We start from the raw sequence: 18,778 nt of genomic DNA, 5'->3' as shown, positions 1-18,778 counted from the left end.
CTTTTGCCACAACTTTGGAAGGAGGGAATCTTCATCTGTGTCCGGGGTGTTACAGTCAAGTTTGTTGCTTTTGTTTAGTCTCTTTGATTTTCTTTTGTTTGCGTGGGTCGTTAGTTTTTCCTTTGTAGTTTTTTTCTTCTGCTCTGAACCCTTTAATACATTGTCATTGTGAGCGTATGACATCCGCTCAAGTGTTGTCAAAGCAAGGATGGACGGGTAAAATGCCTGCCTTCCTGGCGTCCTGCAACACGAGAACGGCGGTGAAGCAGTTCGCTTTGCGTGGGCAGAGCACAAGTGGGAAAGCCTCTCTCTTACGCACGAGTCAGAGCACAAAACGGGCTCGTCCGGGATTTGAACCCGGGACCTCTCACAACCAAAGCGAGAATCATACCCCTAGACCAACGAGCCATTCGCGGAGGGGGTGCTGGCTGTTTGCCAGAACTCGTTGTAAAAAAAAGGAGAGGGACAGATGTGAACGGTTTTCCAAAGGATGAAAGTCGCCTTCGTTTATTCACATTTGCGACCCATTTCGCACTCTTCAGCGTAATGATATTTCCCCCAAAAGTGGTTTAAATCTCAAAAGGAAGAAGACATCTTAATGTCGTAATGTACAGTACTTGCAATCGTTTCACTGTGGAATTCTGTTTCTTCTCGTGAAAAATCTCCGTGCTCCGCCGACTTCTCTCTAGGACAGCCCGCCGTAACTTTAAGCGAGGGGCCTGAACCAAGTGCTGGAAGAGCGGGTGTCGTGACTTTTTTTGCATTTCAGCTCAAGTGATGTCAAAGCAAAGAAGAACGGATGTAATGCGTGCGTTCTAGAAAGTCTACGAGAGCAATACCGCCAGCTGGTGCTTTTTGGACGAGCTCGACAACAGGACAGGACGAAGCATTTTTCAGCAGTTTTTTCCGCATTTTTCGGGGCAGCCACCTGCCAGCCTGAGATCCTAGCGTTTCAAACACCGAGCTGTTCCCTGGACTTGGCTCACAGCACACGAAGATGAGAAAAAGAGCGAGGCTGCTTCTCGCCAGGCGTGGTGGCGCACGCCTGTAATCCAAGCTACCGGGAGGCTGAGACCGAGGGACCGCTTGCGCTCGGGAGTTCTGCACAGCAGTGGGCTGTGTTGATCGGGGGTCCGCAGCGTCTTCGGCACCAATATGGTGATCCCGGGGGAGCTTGGGCTCACCAGGTTGTCTAAAGAGGGGTGTACCAACCCAGGTCGGAAACGGAGCAGGTGAAAGCCCCCGTGCTGATGCGTGCTGGGACAGCTCCTGTGAGCAGCAGCTGTCGTGCAGCCCGGGCAACAGAGTGGGACGTGGTCTTTTGCCACAACTTTGGAAGGAGGGAATCTTCATCTGTGTCCGGGGTGTTACAGTCAAGTTTGTTGCTTTTGTTTAGTCTCTTTGATTTTCTTTTGTTTGCGTGGGTCGTTAGTTTTTCCTTTGTAGTTTTTTTCTTCTGCTCTGAACCCTTTAATACATTGTCATTGTGAGCGTATGACATCCGCTCAAGTGTTGTCAAAGCAAGGATGGACGGGTAAAATGCCTGCCTTCCTGGCGTCCTGCAACACGAGAACGGCGGTGAAGCAGTTAGCTTTGCGTGGGCAGAGCACAAGTGGGAAAGCCTCTCTCTTACGCACGAGTCAGAGCACAAAACGGGCTCGTCCGGGATTTGAACCCGGGACCTCTCACACCCAAAGCGAGAATCATACCCCTAGACCAACGAGCCATTCGCAGAGGGGGTGCTGGCTGTTTGCCAGAACTCGTTGTAAAAAAAAGGAGAGGGACAGATGTGAACGGTTTTCCAAAGGATGAAAGTCGCCTTCGTTTATTCACATTTGCGACCCATTTCGCACTCTTCAGCGTAATGATATTTCCCCCAAAAGTGGTTTAAATCTCAAAAGGAAGAAGACATCTTAATGTCGTAATGTACAGTACTTGCAATCGTTTCACTGTGGAATTCTGTTTCTTCTCGTGAAAAATCTCCGTGCTCCGCCGACTTCTCTCTAGGACAGCCCGCCGTAACTTTAAGCGAGGGGCCTGAACCAAGTGCTGGAAGAGCGGGTGTCGTGACTTTTTTTGCATTTCAGCTCAAGTGATGTCAAAGCAAAGAAGAACGGATGTAATGCGTGCGTTCTAGAAAGTCTACGAGAGCAATACCGCCAGCTGGTGCTTTTTGGACGAGCTCGACAACAGGACAGGACGAAGCATTTTTCAGCAGTTTTTTCCGCATTTTTCGGGGCAGCCACCTGCCAGCCTGAGATCCTAGCGTTTCAAACACCGAGCTGTTCCCTGGACTTGGCTCACAGCACACGAAGATGAGAAAAAGAGCGAGGCTGCTTCTCGCCAGGCGTGGTGGCGCACGCCTGTAATCCAAGCTACCGGGAGGCTGAGACCGAGGGACCGCTTGTGCTCGGGAGTTCTGCACAGCAGTGGGCTGTGTTGATCGGGGGTCCGCAGCGTCTTCGGCACCAATATGGTGATCCCGGGGGAGCTTGGGCTCACCAGGTTGTCTAAAGAGGGGTGTACCAACCCAGGTCGGAAACGGAGCAGGTGAAAGCCCCCGTGCTGATGCGTGCTGGGACAGCTCCTGTGAGTAGCAGCTGTCGTGCAGCCCGGGCAACAGAGTGGGACGCGGTCTTTTGCCACAACTTTGGAAGGAGGGAATCTTCATCTGTGTCCGGGGTGTTACAGTCAAGTTTGTTGCTTTTGTTTAGTCTCTTTGATTTTCTTTTGTTTGCGTGGGTCGTTAGTTTTTCCTTTGTAGTTTTTTTCTTCTGCTCTGAACCCTTTAATACATTGTCATTGTGAGCGTATGACATCCGCTCAAGTGTTGTCAAAGCAAGGATGGACGGGTAAAATGCCTGCCTTCCTGGCGTCCTGCAACACGAGAACGGTGGTGAAGCAGTTCGCTTTGCGTGGGCAGAGGACAAGTGGGAAAGCCTCTCTCTTACGCACGAGTCAGAGCACAAAACTGGCTCGTCCGGGATTTGAACCCGGGACCTCTCGCACCCAAAGCGAGAATCATACCCCTAGACCAACGAGCCATTCGCAGAGGGGGTGCTGGCTGTTTGCCAGAACTCGTTGTAAAAAAAAAGGAGAGGGACAGATGTGAACGGTTTTCCAAAGGATGAAAGTCGCCTTCGTTTATTCACATTTGCGACCCATTTCGCACTCTTCAGCGTAATGATATTTCCCCCAAAAGTGGTTTAAATCTCAAAAGGAAGAAGACATCTTAATGTCGTAATGTACAGTACTTGCAATCGTTTCACTGTGGAATTCTGTTTCTTCTCGTGAAAAATCTCCGTGCTCCGCCGACTTCTCTCTAGGACAGCCCGCCGTAACTTTAAGCGAGGGGCCTGAACCAAGTGCTGGAAGAGCGGGTGTCGTGACTTTTTTTGCATTTCAGCTCAAGTGATGTCAAAGCAAAGAAGAACGGATGTAATGCGTGCGTTCTAGAAAGTCTACGAGAGCAATACCGCCAGCTGGTGCTTTTTGGACGAGCTCGACAACAGGACAGGACGAAGCATTTTTCAGCAGTTTTTTCCGCATTTTTCGGGGCAGCCACCTGCCAGCCTGAGATCCTAGCGTTTCAAACACCGAGCTGTCCCCTGGACTTGGCTCACAGCACACGAAGATGAGAAAAAGAGCGAGGCTGCGTCTCGCCGGGCGTGGTGGCGCACGCCTGTAATCCAAGCTGCCGGGAGGCTGAGACCGAGGGACCGCTTGCGCTCGGGAGTTCTGCACAGCAGTGGGCTGTGTTGATCGGGGGTCCGCAGCGTCTTCGGCACCAATATGGTGATCCCGGGGGAGCTTGGGCTCACCAGGTTGTCTAAAGAGGGGTGTACCAACCCAGGTCGGAAACGGAGCAGGTGAAAGCCCCCGTGCTGATGCGTGCTGGGACAGCTCCTGTGAGCAGCAGCTGTCGTGCAGCCCGGGCAACAGAGTGGGACGCGGTCTTTTGCCACAACTTTGGAAGGAGGGAATCTTCATCTGTGTCCGGGGTGTTACAGTCAAGTTTGTTGCTTTTGTTTAGTCTCTTTGATTTTCTTTTGTTTGCGTGGGTCGTTAGTTTTTCCTTTGTAGTTTTTTTCTTCTGCTCTGAACCCTTTAATACATTGTCATTGTGAGCGTATGACATCCGCTCAAGTGTTGTCAAAGCAAGGATGGACGGGTAAAATGCCTGCCTTCCTGGCGTCCTGCAACACAAGAACGGCGGTGAAGCAGTTCGCTTTGCGTGGGCAGAGAACAAGTGGGAAAGCCTCTCTCTTACGCACGAGTCAGAGCACAAAACGGGCCCGTCCGGGATTTGAACCCGGGACCTCTCGCACCCAAAGCGAGAATCATACCCCTAGACCAACGAGCCATTCGCAGAGGGGGTGCTGGCTGTTTGCCAGAACTCGTTGTAAAAAAAAGGAGAGGGACAGATGTGAACGGTTTTCCAAAGGATGAAAGTCGCCTTCGTTTATTCACATTTGCGACCCATTTCGCACTCTTCAGCGTAATGATATTTCCCCCAAAAGTGGTTTAAATCTCAAAAGGAAGAAGACATCTTAATGTCGTAATGTACAGTACTTGCAATCGTTTCACTGTGGAATTCTGTTTCTTCTCGTGAAAAATCTCCGTGCTCCGCCGACTTCTCTCTAGGACAGCCCGCCGTAACTTTAAGCGAGGGGCCTGAACCAAGTGCTGGAAGAGCGGGTGTCGTGACTTTTTTTGCATTTCAGCTCAAGTGATGTCAAAGCAAAGAAGAACGGATGTAATGCGTGCGTTCTAGAAAGTCTACGAGAGCAATACCGCCAGCTGGTGCTTTTTGGACGAGCTCGACAACAGGACAGGACGAAGCATTTTTCAGCAGTTTTTTCCGCATTTTTCGGGGCAGCCACCTGCCAGCCTGAGATCCTAGCGTTTCAAACACCGAGCTGTCCCCTGGACTTGGCTCCCAGCACACGAAGATGAGAAAAAGAGCGAGGCTGCTTCTCGCCTGGCGTGGTGGCGCACGCCTGTAATCCAAGCTACCGGGAGGCTGAGACCGAGGGACCGCTTGCGCTCGGGAGTTCTGCACAGCAGTGGGCTGTGTTGATCGGGGGTCCGCAGTACCAACCCAGGTCGGAAACGGAGCAGGTGAAAGCCCCCGTGCTGATGCGTGCTGGGACAGCTCCTGTGAGCAGCAGCTGTCGTGCAGCCCGGGCAACAGAGTGGGACGCGGTCTTTTGCCACAACTTTGGAAGGAGGGAATCTTCATCTGTGTCCGGGGTGTTACAGTCAAGTTTGTTGCTTTTGTTTAGTCTCTTTGATTTTCTTTTGTTTGCGTGGGTCGTTAGTTTTTCCTTTGTAGTTTTTTTCTTCTGCTCTGAACCCTTTAATACATTGTCATTGTGAGCGTATGACATCCGCTCAAGTGTTGTCAAAGCAAGGATGGACGGGTAAAATGCCTGCCTTCCTGGCGTCCTGCAACACGAGAACGGCGGTGAAGCAGATCGCTTTGCGTGGGCAGAGCACAAGTGGGAAAGCCTCTCTCTTACGCACGAGTCAGAGCACAAAACGGGCTCGTCCGGGATTTGAACCCGGGACCTCTCGCACCCTAAGCGAGAATCATACCCCTAGACCAACGAGCCATTCGCAGAGGGGGTGCTGGCTGTTTGCCAGAACTCGTTGTAAAAAAAAGGAGAGGGACAGATGTGAACGGTTTTCCAAAGGATGAATGTCGCCATCGTTTATTCACATTTGCGACCCATTTCGCACTCTTCAGCGTAATGATATTTCCCCCAAAAGTGGTTTAAATCTCAAAAGGAAGAAGACATCTTAATGTCGTAATGTACAGTACTTGCAATCGTTTCACTGTGGAATTCTGTTTCTTCTCGTGAAAAATCTCCGTGCTCCGCCGACTTCTCTCTAGGACAGCCCGCCGTAACTTTAAGCGAGGGGCCTGAACCAAGTGCTGGAAGAGCGGGTGTCGTGACTTTTTTTGCATTTCAGCTCAAGTGATGTCAAAGCAAAGAAGAACGGATGTAATGCGTGCGTTCTAGAAAGTCTACGAGAGCAATACCGCCAGCTGGTGCTTTTTGGACGAGCTCGACAACAGGACAGGACGAAGCATTTTTCAGCAGTTTTTTCCGCATTTTTCGGGGCAGCCACCTGCCAGCCTGAGATCCCAGCGTTTCAAACACCGAGCTGTTCCCTGGACTTGGCTCACAGCACACGAAGATGAGAAAAAGAGCGAGGCTGCTTCTCGCCAGGCGTGGTGGCGCACGCCTGTAATCCAAGCTACCGGGAGGCTGAGACCGAGGGACCGCTTGCGCTCGGGAGTTCTGCACAGCAGTGGGCTGTGTTGAGCGGGGGTCCGCAGCGTCTTCGGCACCAATATGGTGATCCCGGGGGAGCTTGGGCTCACCAGGTTGTCTAAAGAGGGGTATACCAACCCAGGTCGGAAACGGAGCAGGTGAAAGCCCGCGTGCTGGGACAGCTCCTGTGAGCAGCAGCTGTCGTGCAGCCCGGGCAACAGAGTGGGACGCGGTCTTTTGCCACAACTTTGGAAGGAGGGAATCTTCATCTGTGTCCGGGGTGTTACAGTCAAGTTTGTTGCTTTTGTTTAGTTTCTTTGATTTTCTTTTGTTTGCGTGGGTCGTTAGTTTTTCCTTTGTAGTTTTTTTCTTCTGCTCTGAATCCTTTAATACATTGTCTTTGAATTGTATGACATCAGCCCAAGTGTTGTCAAAGCAAGGATGGACGGGTAAAATGCCTGCCTTCCTGGCGTCCTGCAACACGAGAACGGCGGTGAAGCAGTTCGCTTTGCGTGGGCAGAGAACAAGTGGGAAAGCCTCTCTCTTACGCACGAGTCAGAGCACAAAACGGGCTCGTCCGGGATTTGAACCCGCACCCAAAGCGAGAATCATACCCCTAGACCAACGAGCCATTCGCAGAGGGGGTGCTGGCTGTTTGCCAGAACTCGTTGTAAAAAAAAGGAGAGGGACAGATGTTAACGGTTTTCCAAAGGATGAAAGTCGCCTTCGTTTATTCACATTTGCGACCCATTTCGCACTCTTCAGCGTAATGATATTTCCCCCAAAAGTGGTTTAAATCTCAAAAGGAAGAAGACATCTTAATGTCGTAATGTACAGTACTTGCAATCGTTTCACTGTGGAATTCTGTTTCTTCTCGTGAAAAATCTCCGTGCTCCGCCGACTTCTCTCTAGGACAGCCCGCCGTAACTTTAAGCGAGGGGCCTGAACCAAGTGCTGGAAGAGCGGGTGTCGTGACTTTTTTTGCATTTCAGCTCAAGTGATGTCAAAGCAAAGAAGAACGGATGTAATGCGTGCGTTCTAGAAAGTCTACGAGAGCAATACCGCCAGCTGGTGCTTTTTGGACGAGCTCGACAACAGGACAGGACGAAGCATTTTTCAGCAGTTTTTTCGGCATTTTTCGGGGCAGCCACCTGCCAGCCTGAGATCCTAGCGTTTCAAACACCGAGCTGTCCCCTGGACTTGGCTCACAGCACACGAAGATGAGAAAAAGAGCGAGGCTGCTTCTCGCCAGGCGTGGTGGCGCACGCCTGTAATCCAAGCTACCGGGAGGCTGAGACCGAGGGACCGCTTGCGCTCGGGAGTTCTGCACAGCAGTGGGCTGTGTTGATCGGGGTTCCGCAGCGTCTTCGGCACCAATATGGTGATCCCGGAGGAGCTTGGGCTCACCAGGTTGTCTAAAGAGGGGTGTACCAACCCAGGTCGGAAACGGAGCAGGTGAAAGCCCCCGTGCTGATGCGTGCTGGGACAGCTCCTGTGAGCAGCAGCTGTCGTGCAGCCCGGGCAACAGAGTGGGACGCGGTCTTTTGCCACAACTTTGGAAGGAGGGAATCTTCATCTGTGTCCGGGGTGTTACAGTCAAGTTTGTTGCTTTTGTTTAGTCTCTTTGATTTTCTTTTGTTTGCGTGGGTCGTTAGTTTTTCCTTTGTAGTTTTTTTCTTCTGCTCTGAACCCTTTAATACATTGTCATTGTGAGCGTATGACATCCGCTCAAGTGTTGTCAAAGCAAGGATGGACGGGTAAAATGCCTGCCTTCCTGGCGTCCTGCAACACGAGAACGGCGGTGAAGCAGATCGCTTTGCGTGGGCAGAGCACAAGTGGGAAAGCCTCTCTCTTACGCACGAGTCAGAGCACAAAACGAGCTCGTCCGGGATTTGAACCCGGGACCTCTCGCACCCAAAGCGAGAATCATACCCCTAGACCAACGAGCCATTCGCAGAGGGGGTGCTGGCTGTTTGCCAGAACTCGTTGTAAAAAAAAGGAGAGGGACAGATGTTAACGGTTTTCCAAAGGATGAAAGTCGCCTTCGTTTATTCACATTTGCGACCCATTTCGCACTCTTCAGCGTAATGATATTTCCCCCAAAAGTGGTTTAAATCTCAAAAGGAAGAAGACATCTTAATGTCGTAATGTACAGTACTTGCAATCGTTTCACTGTGGAATTCTGTTTCTTCTCGTGAAAAATCTCCGTGCTCCGCCGACTTCTCTCTAGGACAGCCCGCCGTAACTTTAAGCGAGGGGCCTGAACCAAGTGCTGGAAGAGCGGGTGTCGTGACTTTTTTTGCATTTCAGCTCAAGTGATGTCAAAGCAAAGAAGAACGGATGTAATGCGTGCGTTCTAGAAAGTCTACGAGAGCAATACCGCCAGCTGGTGCTTTTTGGACGAGCTCGACAACAGGACAGGACGAAGCATTTTTCAGCAGATTTTTCCGCATTTTTCGGGGCAGCCACCTGCCAGCCTGAGATCCTAGCGTTTCAAACACCGAGCTGTCCCCTGGACTTGGCTCACAGCACACGAAGATGAGAAAAAGAGCGAGGCTGCTTCTCGCCGGGCGTGGTGGCGCACGCCTGTAATCCCAGCTGCCGGGAGGCTGAGACCGAGGGACCGCTTGCGCTCGGGAGTTCTGCACAGCAGTGGGCTGTGTTGATCGGGGGTCCGCAGCGTCTTCGGCACCAATATGGTGATCCCGGGGGAGCTTGGGCTCACCAGGTTGTCTAAAGAGGGGTGTACCAACCCAGGTCGGAAACGGAGCAGGTGAAAGCCCCCGTGCTGATGCGTGCTGGGACAGCTCCTGTGAGCAGCAGCTGTCGTGCAGCCCGGGCAACAGAGTGGGACGCGGTCTTTTGCCACAACTTTGGAAGGAGGGAATCTTCATCTGTGTCCGGGGTGTTACAGTCAAGTTTGTTGCTTTTGTTTAGTCTCTTTGATTTTCTTTTGTTTGCGTGGGTCGTTAGTTTTTCCTTTGTAGTTTTTTTCATCTGCTCTGAACCCTTTAATCCATTGTCTTTGAATTGTATGACATCAGCCCAAGTGTTGTCAAAGCAAGGATGGACGGGTAAAATGCCTGCCTTCCTGGCGTCCTGCAACACGAGAACGGAGGTGAAGCAGATCGCTTTGCGTGGGCAGAGCACAAGTGGGAAAGCCTCTCTCTTACGCACGAGTCAGAGCACAAAACGGGCTCGTCCGGGATTTGAACCCGGGACCTCTCACACCCAAAGCGAGAATCATACCCCTAGACCAACGAGCCATTCGCGGAGGGGGTGCTGGCTGTTTGCCAGAACTCGTTGTAAAAAAAAAGGAGAGGGACAGATGTGAACGGTTTTCCAAAGGATGAAAGTCGCCTTCGTTTATTCACATTTGCGACCCATTTCGCACTCTTCAGCGTAATGATATTTCCCCCAAAAGTGGTTTAAATCTCAAAAGGAAGAAGACATCTTAATGTCGTAATGTACAGTACTTGCAATCGTTTCACTGTGGAATTCTGTTTCTTCTCGTGAAAAATCTCCGTGCTCCGCTGACTTCTCTCTAGGACAGCCCGCCGTAACTTTAAGCGAGGAGCCTGAACCAAGTGCTGGAAGAGAGGGTGTCGTGACTTTTTTTGCATTTCAGCTCAAGTGATGTCAAAGCAAAGAAGAACGGATGTAATGCGTGCGTTCTAGAAAGTCTACGAGAGCAATACCGCCAGCTGGTGCTTTTTGGACGAGCTCGACAACAGGACAGGACGAAGCATTTTTCAGCAGTTTTTTTCCGCATTTTTCGGGGCAGCCACCTGCCAGCCTGAGATCCTAGCGTTTCAAACACCGAGCTGTTCCCTGGACTTGGCTCACAGCACACGAAGATGAGAAAAAGAGCGAGGCTGCTTCTCGCCAGGCGTGGTGGCGCACGCCTGTAATCCAAGCTACCGGGAGGCTGAGACCGAGGGACCGCTTGCGCTCGGGAGTTCTGCACAGCAGTGGGCTGTGTTGATCGGGGGTCCGCAGCGTCTTCGGCACCAATATGGTGATCCCGGGGGAGCTTGGGCTCACCAGGTTGTCTAAAGAGGGGTGTACCAACCCAGGTCGGAAACGGAGCAGGTGAAAGCCCCCGTGCTGATGCGTGCTGGGACAGCTCCTGTGAGCAGCAGCTGTCGTGCAGCCCGGGCAACAGAGTGGGACGCGGTCTTTTGCCACAACTTTGGAAGGAGGGAATCTTCATCTGTGTCCGGGGTGTTACAGTCAAGTTTGTTGCTTTTGTTTAGTCTCTTTGATTTTCTTTTGTTTGCGTGGGTCGTTAGTTTTTCCTTTGTAGTTTTTTTCTTCTGCTCTGAACCCTTTAATACATTGTCATTGTGAGCGTATGACATCCGCTCAAGTGTTGTCAAAGCAAGGATGGACGGGTAAAATGCCTGCCTTCCTGGCGTCTTGCAACACGAGAACGGCGGTGAAGCAGTTCGCTTTGCGTGGGCAGAGCACAAGTGGGAAAGCCTCTCTCTTACGCACGAGTCAGAGCACAAAACGGGCTCGTCCGGGATTTGAACCCGGGACCTCTCGCACCCAAAGCGAGAATCATACCCCTAGACCAACGAGCCATTCGCAGAGGGGGTGCTGGCTGTTTGCCAGAACTCGTTGTAAAAAAAAAGGAGAGGGACAGATGTGAACGGTTTTCCAAAGGATGAAAGTCGCCTTCGTTTATTCACATTTGCGACCCATTTCGCACTCTTCAGCGTAATGATATTTCCCCCAAAAGTGGTTTAAATCTCAAAAGGAAGAAGACATCTTAATGTCGTAATGTACAGTACTTGCAATCGTTTCACTGTGGAATTCTGTTTCTTCTCGTGAAAAATCTCCGTGCTCCGCCGACTTCTCTCTAGGACAGCCCGCCGTAACTTTAAGCGAGGAGCCTGAACCAAGTGCTGGAAGAGAGGGTGTCGTGACTTTTTTTGCATTTCAGCTCAAGTGATGTCAAAGCAAAGAAGAACGGATGTAATGCGTGCGTTCTAGAAAGTCTACGAGAGCAATACCGCCAGCTGGTGCTTTTTGGACGAGCTCGACAACAGGACAGGACGAAGCATTTTTCAGCAGTTTTTTTCCGCATTTTTCGGGGCAGCCACCTGCCAGCCTGAGATCCTAGCGTTTCAAACACCGAGCTGTTCCCTGGACTTGGCTCACAGCACACGAAGATGAGAAAAAGAGCGAGGCTGCTTCTCGCCAGGCGTGGTGGCGCACGCCTGTAATCCAAGCTACCGGGAGGCTGAGACCGAGGGACCGCTTGCGCTCGGGAGTTCTGCACAGCAGTGGGCTGTGTTGATCGGGGGTCCGCAGCGTCTTCGGCACCAATATGGTGATCCCGGGGGAGCTTGGGCTCACCAGGTTGTCTAAAGAGGGGTGTACCAACCCAGGTCGGAAACGGAGCAGGTGAAAGCCCCCGTGCTGATGCGTGCTGGGACAGCTCCTGTGAGCAGCAGCTGTCGTGCAGCCCGGGCAACAGAGTGGGACGCGGTCTTTTGCCACAACTTTGGAAGGAGGGAATCTTCATCTGTGTCCGGGGTGTTACAGTCAAGTTTGTTGCTTTTGTTTAGTCTCTTTGATTTTGTTTTGTTTGCGTGGGTTGTTAGTTTTTCCTTTGTAGTTTTTTTCTTCTGCTCTGAACCCTTTAATACATTGTCATTGTGAGCGTATGACATCCGCTCAAGTGTTGTCAAAGCAAGGATGGACGGGTAAAATGCCTGCCTTCCTGGCGTCCTGCAACACGAGAACGGCGGTGAAGCAGTTCGCTTTGCGTGGGCAGAGCACAAGTGGGAAAGCCTCTCTCTTACGCACGAGTCAGAGCACAAAACGGGCTCGTCCGGGATTTGAACCCGGGACCTCTCACACCCAAAGCGAGAATCATACCCCTAGATCAACGAGCCATTCGCAGAGGGGGTGCTGGCTGTTTGCCAGAACTCGTTGTAAAAAAAAAGGAGAGGGACAGATGTGAACGGTTTTCCAAAGGATGAAAGTCGCCTTCGTTTATTCACATTTGCGACCCATTTCGCACTCTTCAGCGTAATGATATTTCCCCCAAAAGTGGTTTAAATCTCAAAAGGAAGAAGACATCTTAATGTCGTAATGTACAGTACTTGCAATCGTTTCACTGTGGAATTCTGTTTCTTCTCGTGAAAAATCTCCGTGCTCCGCCGACTTCTCTCTAGGACAGCCCGCCGTAACTTTAAGCGAGGGGCCTGAACCAAGTGCTGGAAGAGCGGGTGTCGTGACTTTTTTTGCATTTCAGCTCAAGTGATGTCAAAGCAAAGAAGAACGGATGTAATGCGTGCGTTCTAGAAAGTCTACGAGAGCAATACCGCCAGCTGGTGCTTTTTGGACGAGCTCGACAACAGGACAGGACGAAGCATTTTTCAGCAGTTTTTTCCGCATTTTTCGGGGCAGCCACCTGCCAGCCTGAGATCCTAGCGTTTCAAACACCGAGCTGTTCCCTGGACTTGGCTCACAGCACACGAAGATGAGAAAAAGAGCGAGGCTGCTTCTCGCCAGGCGTGGTGGCGGGAGGCTGAGACCGAGGGACCGCTTGCGCTCGGGAGTTCTGCACAGCAGTGGGCTGTGTTGATCGGGGGTCCGCAGCGTCTTCGGCACCAATATGGTGATCCCGGGGGAGCTTGGGCTCACCAGGTTGTCTAAAGAGGGGTGTACCAACCCAGGTCGGAAACGGAGCAGGTGAAAGCCCCCGTGCTGATGCGTGCTGGGACAGCTCCTGTGAGTAGCAGCTGTCGTGCAGCCCGGGCAACAGAGTGGGACGCGGTCTTTTGCCACAACTTTGGAAGGGGGGAATCTTCATCTGTGTCCGGGGTGTTACAGTCAAGTTTGTTGCTTTTGTTTAGTCTCTTTGATTTTCTTTTGTTTGCGTGGGTCGTTAGTTTTTCCTTTGTAGTTTTTTTCTTCTGCTCTGAACCCTTTAATACATTGTCATTGTGAGCGTATGACATCCGCTCAAGTGTTGTCAAAGCAAGGATGGACGGGTAAAATGCCTGCCTTCCTGGCGTCCTGCAACACGAGAACGGTGGTGAAGCAGTTCGCTTTGCGTGGGCAGAGGACAAGTGGGAAAGCCTCTCTCTTACGCACGAGTCAGAGCACAAAACTGGCTCGTCCGGGATTTGAACCCGGGACCTCTCGCACCCAAAGCGAGAATCATACCCCTAGACCAACGAGCCATTCGCAGAGGGGGTGCTGGCTGTTTGCCAGAACTCGTTGTAAAAAAAAAGGAGAGGGACAGATGTGAACGGTTTTCCAAAGGATGAAAGTCGCCTTCGTTTATTCACATTTGCGACCCATTTCGCACTCTTCAGCGTAATGATATTTCCCCCAAAAGTGGTTTAAATCTCAAAAGGAAGAAGACATCTTAATGTCGTAATGTACAGTACTTGCAATCGTTTCACTGTGGAATTCTGTTTCTTCTCGTGAAAAATCTCCGTGCTCCGCCGACTTCTCTCTAGGACAGCCCGCCGTAACTTTAAGCGAGGGGCCTGAACCAAGTGCTGGAAGAGCGGGTGTCGTGACTTTTTTTGCATTTCAGCTCAAGTGATGTCAAAGCAAAGAAGAACGGATGTAATGCGTGCGTTCTAGAAAGTCTACGAGAGCAATACCGCCAGCTGGTGCTTTTTGGACGAGCTCGACAACAGGACAGGACGAAGCATTTTTCAGCAGTTTTTTCCGCATTTTTCGGGGCAGCCACCTGCCAGCCTGAGATCCTAGCGTTTCAAACACCGAGCTGTCCCCTGGACTTGGCTCACAGCACACGAAGATGAGAAAAAGAGCGAGGCTGCGTCTCGCCGGGCGTGGTGGCGCACGCCTGTAATCCAAGCTGCCGGGAGGCTGAGACCGAGGGACCGCTTGCGCTCGGGAGTTCTGCACAGCAGTGGGCTGTGTTGATCGGGGGTCCGCAGCGTCTTCGGCACCAATATGGTGATCCCGGGGGAGCTTGGGCTCACCAGGTTGTCTAAAGAGGGGTGTACCAACCCAGGTCGGAAACGGAGCAGGTGAAAGCCCCCGTGCTGATGCGTGCTGGGACAGCTCCTGTGAGCAGCAGCTGTCGTGCAGCCCGGGCAACAGAGTGGGACGCGGTCTTTTGCCACAACTTTGGAAGGAGGGAATCTTCATCTGTGTCCGGGGTGTTACAGTCAAGTTTGTTGCTTTTGTTTAGTCTCTTTGATTTTCTTTTGTTTGCGTGGGTCGTTAGTTTTTCCTTTGTAGTTTTTTTCTTCTGCTCTGAACCCTTTAATACATTGTCATTGTGAGCGTATGACATCCGCTCAAGTGTTGTCAAAGCAAGGATGGACGGGTAAAATGCCTGCCTTCCTGGCGTCCTGCAACACGAGAACGGCGGTGAAGCAGTTCGCTTTGCGTGGGCAGAGCACAAGTGGGAAAGCCTCTCTCTTACGCACGAGTCAGAGCACAAAACGGGCCCGTCCGGGATTTGAACCCGGGACCTCTCGCACCCAAAGCGAGAATCATACCCCTAGACCAACGAGCCATTCGCAGAGGGGGTGCTGGCTGTTTGCCAGAACTCGTTGTAAAAAAAAGGAGAGGGACAGATGTGAACGGTTTTCCAAAGGATGAAAGTCGCCTTCGTTTATTCACATTTGCGACCCATTTCGCACTCTTCAGCGTAATTATATTTCCCCCAAAAGTGGTTTAAATCTCAAAAGGAAGAAGACATCTTAATGTCGTAATGTACAGTACTTGCAATCGTTTCACTGTGGAATTCTGTTTCTTCTCGTGAAAAATCTCCGTGCTCCGCCGACTTCTCTCTAGGACAGCCCGCCGTAACTTTAAGCGAGGGGCCTGAACCAAGTGCTGGAAGAGCGGGTGTCGTGACTTTTTTTGCATTTCAGCTCAAGTGATGTCAAAGCAAAGAAGAACGGATGTAATGCGTGCGTTCTAGAAAGTCTACGAGAGCAATACCGCCAGCTGGTGCTTTTTGGACGAGCTCGACAACAGGACAGGACGAAGCATTTTTCAGCAGTTTTTTCCGCATTTTTCGGGGCAGCCACCTGCCAGCCTGAGATCCTAGCGTTTCAAACACCGAGCTGTCCCCTGGACTTGGCTCACAGCACACGAAGATGAGAAAAAGAGCGAGGCTGCTTCTCGCCTGGCGTGGTGGCGCACGCCTGTAATCCAAGCTACCGGGAGGCTGAGACCGAGGGACCGCTTGCGCTCGGGAGTTCTGCACAGCAGTGGGCTGTGTTGATCGGGGGTCCGCAGTACCAACCCAGGTCGGAAACGGAGCAGGTGAAAGCCCCCGTGCTGATGCGTGCTGGGACAGCTCCTGTGAGCAGCAGCTGTCGTGCAGCCCGGGCAACAGAGTGGGACGCGGTCTTTTGCCACAACTTTGGAAGGAGGGAATCTTCATCTGTGTCCGGGGTGTTACAGTCAAGTTTGTTGCTTTTGTTTAGTCTCTTTGATTTTCTTTTGTTTGCGTGGGTCGTTAGTTTTTCCTTTGTAGTTTTTTTCTTCTGCTCTGAACCCTTTAATACATTGTCATTGTGAGCGTATGACATCCGCTCAAGTGTTGTCAAAGCAAGGATGGACGGGTAAAATGCCTGCCTTCCTGGCGTCCTGCAACACGAGAACGGCGGTGAAGCAGTTCGCTTTGCGTGGGCAGAGGACAAGTGGGAAAGCCTCTCTCTTACGCACGAGTCAGAGCACAAAACGGGCTCGTCCGGGATTTGAACCCGGGACCTCTCGCACCCAAAGCGAGAATCATACCCCTAGACCAACGAGCCATTCGCAGAGGGGGTGCTGGCTGTTTGCCAGAACTCGTTGTAAAAAAAAGGAGAGGGACAGATGTGAACGGTTTTCCAAAGGATGAATGTCGCCATCGTTTATTCACATTTGCGACCCATTTCGCACTCTTCAGCGTAATGATATTTCCCCCAAAAGTGGTTTAAATCTCAAAAGGAAGAAGACATCTTAATGTCGTAATGTACAGTACTTGCAATCGTTTCACTGTGGAATTCTGTTTCTTCTCGTGAAAAATCTCCGTGCTCCGCCGACTTCTCTCTAGGACAGCCCGCCGTAACTTTAAGCGAGGGGCCTGAACCAAGTGCTGGAAGAGCGGGTGTCGTGACTTTTTTTGCATTTCAGCTCAAGTGATGTCAAAGCAAAGAAGAACGGATGTAATGCGTGCGTTCTAGAAAGTCTACGAGAGCAATACCGCCAGCTGGTGCTTTTTGGACGAGCTCGACAACAGGACAGGACGAAGCATTTTTCAGCAGTTTTTTCCGCATTTTTCGGGGCAGCCACCTGCCAGCCTGAGATCCCAGCGTTTCAAACACCGAGCTGTTCCCTGGACTTGGCTCACAGCACACGAAGATGAGAAAAAGAGCGAGGCTGCTTCTCGCCAGGCGTGGTGGCGCACGCCTGTAATCCAAGCTACCGGGAGGCTGAGACCGAGGGACCGCTTGCGCTCGGGAGTTCTGCACAGCAGTGGGCTGTGTTGATCGGGGGTCCGCAGCGTCTTCGGCACCAATATGGTGATCCCGGGGGAGCTTGGGCTCACCAGGTTGTCTAAAGAGGGGTATACCAACCCAGGTCGGAAACGGAGCAGGTGAAAGCCCGCGTGCTGGGACAGCTCCTGTGAGCAGCAGCTGTCGTGCAGCCCGGGCAACAGAGTGGGACGCGGTCTTTTGCCACAACTTTGGAAGGAGGGAATCTTCATCTGTGTCCGGGGTGTTACAGTCAAGTTTGTTGCTTTTGTTTAGTTTCTTTGATTTTCTTTTGTTTGCGTGGGTCGTTAGTTTTTCCTTTGTAGTTTTTTTCTTCTGCTCTGAATCCTTTAATACATTGTCTTTGAATTGTATGACATCAGCCCAAGTGTTGTCAAAGCAAGGATGGACGGGTAAAATGCCTGCCTTCCTGGCGTCCTGCAACACGAGAACGGCGGTGAAGCAGTTCGCTTTGCGTGGGCAGAGAACAAGTGGGAAAGCCTCTCTCTTACGCACGAGTCAGAGCACAAAACGGGCTCGTCCGGGATTTGAACCCGGGACCTCTCGCACCCAAAGCGAGAATCATACCCCTAGACCAACGAGCCATTCGCAGAGGGGGTGCTGGCTGTTTGCCAGAACTCGTTGTAAAAAAAAGGAGAGGGACAGATGTTAACGGTTTTCCAAAGGATGAAAGTCGCCTTCGTTTATTCACATTTGCGACCCATTTCGCACTCTTCAGCGTAATGATATTTCCCCCAAAAGTGGTTTAAATCTCAAAAGGAAGAAGACATCTTAATGTCGTAATGTACAGTACTTGCAATCGTTTCACTGTGGAATTCTGTTTCTTCTCGTGAAAAATCTCCGTGCTCCGCCGACTTCTCTCTAGGACAGCCCGCTGTAACTTTAAGCGAGGGGCCTGAACCAAGTGCTGGAAGAGCGGGTGTCGTGACTTTTTTTGCATTTCAGCTCAAGTGATGTCAAAGCAAAGAAGAACGGATGTAATGCGTGCGTTCTAGAAAGTCTACGAGAGCAATACCGCCAGCTGGTGCTTTTTGGACGAGCTCGACAACAGGACAGGACGAAGCATTTTTCAGCAGTTTTTTCCGCATTTTTCGGGGCAGCCACCTGCCAGCCTGAGATCCTAGCGTTTCAAACACCGAGCTGTCCCCTGGACTTGGCTCACAGCACACGAAGATGAGAAAAAGAGCGAGACTGCTTCTCGCCGGGCGTGGTGGCGCACGCCTGTAATCCCAGCTGCCGGGAGGCTGAGACCGAGGGACCGCTTGCGCTCGGGAGTTCTGCACAGCAGTGGACTGTGTTGATCGGGGGTCCGCAGCGTCTTCGGCACCAATATGGTGATCCCGGGGGAGCTTGGGCTCACCAGGTTGTCTAAAGAGGGGTGTACCAACCCAGGTCGGAAACGGAGCAGGTGAAAGCCCCCGTGCTGATGCGTGCTGGGACAGCTCCTGTGAGCAGCAGCTGTCGTGCAGCCCGGGCAACAGAGTGGGACGCGGTCTTTTGCCACAACTTTGGAAGGAGGGAATCTTCATCTGTGTCCGGGGTGTTACAGTCAAGTTTGTTGCTTTTGTTTAGTCTCTTTGATTTTCTTTTGTTTGCGTGGGTCGTTAGTTTTTCCTTTGTAGTTTTTTTCTTCTGCTCTGAACCCTTTAATACATTGTCATTGTGAGCGTATGACATCCGCTCAAGTGTTGTCAAAGCAAGGATGGACGGGTAAAATGCCTGCCTTCCTGGCGTCCTGCAACACAAGAACGGCGGTGAAGCAGATCGCTTTGCGTGGGCAGAGCACAAGTGGGAAAGCCTCTCTCTTACGCACTAGTCAGAGCACAAAACGGGCTCGTCCGGGATTTGGACCCGGGACCTCTCGCACCCAAAGCGAGAATCATACCCCTAGACCTACGAGCCATTCGCAGAGGGGGTGCTGGCTGTTTGCCAGAACTCGTTGTAAAAAAAAGGAGAGGGACAGATGTTAACGGTTTTCCAAAGGATGAAAGTCGCCTTCGT

General features: G+C 51.5%; 13 non-coding genes across 13 annotated transcripts; all 13 read right to left on the bottom strand.

Moving 5' to 3' along the window:
* Positions 1-336: 336 nt before the first annotated feature.
* Positions 337-408, bottom strand: trnap-ugg (transfer RNA proline (anticodon UGG)). The gene has a single exon. It is a non-coding gene; the product is annotated as a tRNA-Pro (tRNA).
* A 1,246-nt stretch (positions 409-1,654) lies between these two features.
* On the bottom strand, positions 1,655-1,726 carry trnap-ugg (transfer RNA proline (anticodon UGG)). The gene has a single exon. It is a non-coding gene; the product is annotated as a tRNA-Pro (tRNA).
* Positions 1,727-2,972: 1,246 nt separating this feature from the next.
* trnap-ugg (transfer RNA proline (anticodon UGG)) lies at positions 2,973-3,044 on the bottom strand. Its single transcript has one exon. It is a non-coding gene; the product is annotated as a tRNA-Pro (tRNA).
* Positions 3,045-4,291: 1,247 nt separating this feature from the next.
* Positions 4,292-4,363, bottom strand: trnap-ugg (transfer RNA proline (anticodon UGG)). The gene has a single exon. It is a non-coding gene; the product is annotated as a tRNA-Pro (tRNA).
* A 1,180-nt stretch (positions 4,364-5,543) lies between these two features.
* trnap-agg (transfer RNA proline (anticodon AGG)) lies at positions 5,544-5,615 on the bottom strand. The gene has a single exon. It is a non-coding gene; the product is annotated as a tRNA-Pro (tRNA).
* A 2,543-nt stretch (positions 5,616-8,158) lies between these two features.
* trnap-ugg (transfer RNA proline (anticodon UGG)) lies at positions 8,159-8,230 on the bottom strand. Its single transcript has one exon. It is a non-coding gene; the product is annotated as a tRNA-Pro (tRNA).
* A 1,245-nt stretch (positions 8,231-9,475) lies between these two features.
* On the bottom strand, positions 9,476-9,547 carry trnap-ugg (transfer RNA proline (anticodon UGG)). Its single transcript has one exon. It is a non-coding gene; the product is annotated as a tRNA-Pro (tRNA).
* A 1,248-nt stretch (positions 9,548-10,795) lies between these two features.
* On the bottom strand, positions 10,796-10,867 carry trnap-ugg (transfer RNA proline (anticodon UGG)). The gene has a single exon. It is a non-coding gene; the product is annotated as a tRNA-Pro (tRNA).
* A 1,248-nt stretch (positions 10,868-12,115) lies between these two features.
* On the bottom strand, positions 12,116-12,187 carry trnap-ugg (transfer RNA proline (anticodon UGG)). Its single transcript has one exon. It is a non-coding gene; the product is annotated as a tRNA-Pro (tRNA).
* Positions 12,188-13,411: 1,224 nt separating this feature from the next.
* trnap-ugg (transfer RNA proline (anticodon UGG)) lies at positions 13,412-13,483 on the bottom strand. The gene has a single exon. It is a non-coding gene; the product is annotated as a tRNA-Pro (tRNA).
* A 1,247-nt stretch (positions 13,484-14,730) lies between these two features.
* On the bottom strand, positions 14,731-14,802 carry trnap-ugg (transfer RNA proline (anticodon UGG)). Its single transcript has one exon. It is a non-coding gene; the product is annotated as a tRNA-Pro (tRNA).
* A 1,180-nt stretch (positions 14,803-15,982) lies between these two features.
* On the bottom strand, positions 15,983-16,054 carry trnap-ugg (transfer RNA proline (anticodon UGG)). Its single transcript has one exon. It is a non-coding gene; the product is annotated as a tRNA-Pro (tRNA).
* Positions 16,055-17,289: 1,235 nt separating this feature from the next.
* trnap-ugg (transfer RNA proline (anticodon UGG)) lies at positions 17,290-17,361 on the bottom strand. The gene has a single exon. It is a non-coding gene; the product is annotated as a tRNA-Pro (tRNA).
* Positions 17,362-18,778: the final 1,417 nt, after the last annotated feature.

This window comes from Lepisosteus oculatus, chromosome 4, assembly GCF_040954835.1.
Source record: "Lepisosteus oculatus isolate fLepOcu1 chromosome 4, fLepOcu1.hap2, whole genome shotgun sequence".
Classification (NCBI taxonomy): Eukaryota; Metazoa; Chordata; class Actinopteri; order Semionotiformes; family Lepisosteidae; genus Lepisosteus; species Lepisosteus oculatus.
The sequence above is the reverse complement of the archived record's forward strand: the minus strand, read 5'-3'. Positions and strand labels throughout refer to the sequence as shown.